This window comes from Cupressus sempervirens, chromosome 2, assembly GCF_028749045.1.
Source record: "Cupressus sempervirens isolate cs-2001-9-10 chromosome 2, ASM2874904v1, whole genome shotgun sequence".
Taxonomy (NCBI): Eukaryota; Viridiplantae; Streptophyta; class Pinopsida; order Cupressales; family Cupressaceae; genus Cupressus; species Cupressus sempervirens.
Genome location: NC_143119.1, coordinates 131,906,681 through 131,911,343, shown reverse-complemented (window position 1 = coordinate 131,911,343; position 4,663 = coordinate 131,906,681). Strand labels below are relative to the sequence as shown.

Sequence of the window (4,663 nt, the reverse complement as noted above, 5' to 3'; positions counted from 1 at the left end):
TCTACCATTATGATAAAGAGAAAGAGGGATAAGGGGTCCCCTTGTCCAATTCCTTTTTCTTGTTCAAAGAAGCCTTGAGGGCTTCCATTAATTAGTACTGAGTAGCGTGGTGTAAATAAGCAACTTTCTACCCACTGTAACCATTCCAGACCAAACCCAAACCTCCTTAACATAATCAGCAACAAACATCTATCAACTTCATCATAAGCCCACTTTATATCTAATTTAACCATCATGTTTTGTGTTTTTGGGGTTCGAATGGTGTGAACTACCTCATGTGCTACCACCACCCACTGAAATATGGATCTTCCTAGTAAGAAGCCACTCTGTTTTGTCAAAATGATTGAGCTAAGAACTTGTTTAAGTCTGTTTGCCATAACCTTTGAAATAATCTTGTAAACTGTATTACATAAGGAGATTGGTCTAAAATCTTCAAAGGTTATTTGTGTTTCTTTTTTTGGCACTAAAGCTATAAAGGTGTTGTTGAAATCTTTAAGAATGAAACCTCCTTGTCTAGATTCCTCAACTACTTCCCACAAGTCCTTTTGAAAGACAAAACTCAATTTCTGAAAAAAAAATAACAGGAAAACCATTTGGGCCTGGGGCTTTATCCTCTCCTAGACCTTTTAAAGCTTCAACAACTTCACTCTCTTTGACTTGATCGATTAGTGCTTTCTATATATTTTTTATACTTAGATATATATTATTTACATGATATATATGTTAATAAGAAAATTAGGATAACTATATCAAGATAATTTATTATGATTTAGATTCCTTGATGACAAGCAAGCAAATTTGATGTTCCATGTAATGCAGAATAAAAATTCCAAGCCACGACAGTATGATTTTGAATGTTCAATCTAAGGCCAACTCTGTGCACCTCCAAAATATATTTTGTCAACACAATTTTTTATTCTTTATCCATGATCAAAACTCTATCATAATCAACTTCCCAGTTCATGATGGTAGATAATTTCTGTTAGATTAGTTGTCGTCATGAAGAATTAGGGTTTGAAAAGAAAGGACAATGTAAGTAGACAATAGAATGTGTGATTTAGAGTTAATATTATATGCAAAATATGATCATCAATTCTCACATGATTTTCTAGCAAAAAAAAAAATGTTAAAATATAATGACCACCTAAGCACACAATTAAGAATCTTCATCAGTTTTGATGACTAGACACAATCTTTGCTTTTGAATTCAGCTCCATTGATTATTGTGACAATTTTAACAAAAAGTTTCATATTTATTGAGGATCTAATGAAGAGAGAAACATCTAAAAAAATATTATATAGAGACCATTTTAGTTTTAATTTAACTTTTTATCTTAGGATTGAACTATACTCAAAATGCCTGTGCTCTTATAATTTTTATCCATTTAAATTAATCTTTACTAATATTATATAAAACATGTTCATATAACTAAATATTCTTTCAAATATGTTTAACTAACATACAATATCCTATCAGTGATGCAAGCGCTACTCTAATCGCTTTGATCTACTATTCCTTTTATATAAAAAAGCACTTGTTTTTGTGCGAAACGCAAGTATTTTGATTAGAAATATTTCAGAACTGATCTTTACATTTTATGTGGAGACTTGTGCGTAGTCATGTACGGAACGGGCTCAATCAATTTAGGTTGGATTGGGAACCAAATTAAGCTAACACGCTAGCCACTATTAAACAAAGCCTCATTTTTAGAAAATCATTGAAACCAGTCGTTATTTCCTATAAACATGCCCAGTCACTAGTTATCTGGCTCTCTGAATGGCCACAAATTCGTGTTACCGTATTCATTTCCCTATCTTTTGGCAGCTTCAAACGCCCTAATGGCAGTAGATTTAACTTCGTTTTCCTCGGACCTTTCGATTCGAACGATTATCTTTTCTTTAGCTATTATCAGTTTGCGTTAACACAAGAAGTCCGATTATAAGGCCAATTAACGGGGATCACCTCCAGTAAAACATACAGAGGCACTTGCAACTCCATCTACTCTCGTTATATAAATGGCCAAATATAATATCGTTACTTATCAGAGTGCTGATTGACTCAAAGTGAGAGGAAGCAGGGAATAGAAAAATGGCCGGCAAGAGGTTATTCGTTTTGACCATGCTCACTTTTTTCTTGTTTTCAGAAACCCATGGCTATAGCCTCCGATCTGCCTGTGAATTGGCCGAGGATCCGAAGTCGTGTCACTCTAGTTTACTTCAAGCTGATCCGAGGTCGTCTAGATCTTCTCCTAAAAACCTCACGATAATCGCTCTCGAGAGAAGTTTGAGTAGAGTTGAAAGGGTGTATGAACTGATTCCTCCTCTGGGTTGGGTAGGCAGAGCATTCGATAGAAAATCCAGCCACGCAATAGCAGACTGCTTAACATTTTACGAGCTTGCTATAAAACATTTGAAGGACGCTCAGATGACACTGTCTCGCTCCAGCTCAGCTGATTTGAAGTGGAGCCATTCAGTCAACATTCAGACTTTACTCAGCTCAGCTCATACCAACCAGCGGACCTGTTTAAGAGAACTTCAACACGCCAACGTAAATTTCAGCCAATTCACGTTCACCGCCGGAATGGATGATGCTCGGGTGGCCGTGAGTGACAGTTTGGCTCTGGTCAAGAAATTGTGGATCTCGGGCAGTGCGCCTGCGCAGAGCCAGCGACATCTATTAAGTGACGGAGATCATGATTTGGAGCTGGGTGAAGATGGGTTTCACTGGTGGGCGTCTCGGAAGCTTTTGCAAAATTTCGAAACTTCTCAGACGGACGCGACCGTGGCGCAAGACGGCAGCGGGAAATATAGGACGATTGCTGAAGCCATTAAAGCTGTCCCTGAGAATAATCCCAACAGATACGTCATCCGTATCAAGGGAGGAGTGTACAAGGAGAACATTGAGGTGCCGTACAACAAGCCCAATATTATGTTTGTGGGAGATGGAATGGACGCCACGGTCATTACTGGTTCCAAAAGCACCGGTGACGGAGTTGCGATGACCAAAACTGCTACCGTCGGTATGGCTTTCATGTGTGCTATATATTTATAATCACTGATGCGTGTGTCTGTCGATATATAGAGTTTCATTTAAATATCTGCGATTCAATTGATTAGTTCAATTCCCTACGTTGTTTTTTAGATGACTTGGTATTTGATTCTCTAGTTATATATACTATGATGCAGCTGTGTTCGCGAACGGATTCGTGGCCCGCGACCTGACGTTTCAGAACACGGCAGGTCCGCAAAAAGATCGGGGTCTCGCTCTGCTGGTGCAATCGGACAAGGCAGCGTTTTACCGGTGCAGGTTGGACGGCTACCAAGACACTTTGTACGCGTTTTCCATGCGGCAATTCTACAGGGAGTGCGAGATCTATGGAACCATCGACTTCATCTGCGGGAATCCACAGGCAGTCCTCCAAAAGTGCAGCATTCGGCTGAGAACGCCTATAGCCGGCCAGAAAAACGTGATCACGGCTCAAGACCGAGTGAGCCCGAACGAGAACACGGCAATTGTTCTGGACAGCTGTGAAGTGAGCTGGTCAAGCGACGCTTCGAGTCGGTCTGTGCGGACGTACCTGGGGAGGCCGTGGGGATCCTACTCGCGCACAATTGTCATGAATTGTCGTCTGGATGGCATTATTGATCCAGAGGGCTGGCTAATGTGGCCCGGCCGTGACAATTCAGGGACTGTATATTATGGGGAGTATCACAACTCGGGACCTGGGGCAGATACTTCGAGGCGATGCAAATGGCCCGGATTCCATGTGCTGAACGCCGCCAGTGCGAGGGCCTTCACTGCATCTGCATTGCTCCAGCTCCAGGGTTGGCTGCCACAGGGAATACCTGCTGCTGACCAATGAAATATCTAACATGGGCGATCCGAGAAGCCAACCGTTCCATTGATTTAACATGCATTTGCTTGTATTTTTTCCTAATGAAATTCAATCATTTAATTAACAAGACATTCAATGCATGAAAGTTCGCGTCATAATTAGGAAGGAGAACAGAAATATATGAATGGAAATAGAAATAAGGAATGACAATCAGAGAGCATAAAGAAATAGAAATAACACTAAGTTTTTAAAATAAATTATAATGTACATATATAATTTTTAATAAATATTTAACTGAAAAATATGAAACTAAATTCTATAAAAAATCATGTTTTTAAAAAAATAGTGTAAAAATTAATCTAATTTTTATCTGTGATATAATAAGTATTATTATTGATATTATACATATATTTGTATGTATGCATGTAGATAGATTCATACATACAAACAATGTGTATGCATATGACTAGTTATATATTTGTTTCAAATCATTATTTATTGTATTATTTATAAAATAATGTAAATGTTTAATAAGAAAATAATAATATATTTATATATAGATATTATTAGACTTTAAATTCAAAAATAAACTTATTAATAATCTTAAAAGAATAAAAAACTAAACAATAAACATGAAAATGTATGTTAACTAATAACCACTAAAGATTAACATAGTCAAACAAACATTTTAAACTAATTAATAAATATTAATAATAGAAGTTGCATGGATGAATATTTGGTGTCCTTTGATTTTCTCATCTCTTGAAAACATTTCAAACCATTGCTTATTCAATTGAATGTAACATATGTATATAGTATGCAAACAT

General features: G+C 37.4%; 1 pseudogene across 1 annotated transcript; it reads left to right on the top strand.

Annotated features, from left to right (window-relative positions):
- Nucleotides 1–2,016: 2,016 nt before the first annotated feature.
- On the top strand, nt 2,017–3,891 carry LOC149571393 (pectinesterase-like; annotated as a pseudogene). Its single transcript, XR_016358517.1, has 2 exons — nt 2,017–3,020; nt 3,187–3,891. The product of XR_016358517.1 is annotated as a pectinesterase-like (transcript).
- The last annotated feature ends 772 nt before the right edge of the window (nt 3,892–4,663 follow it).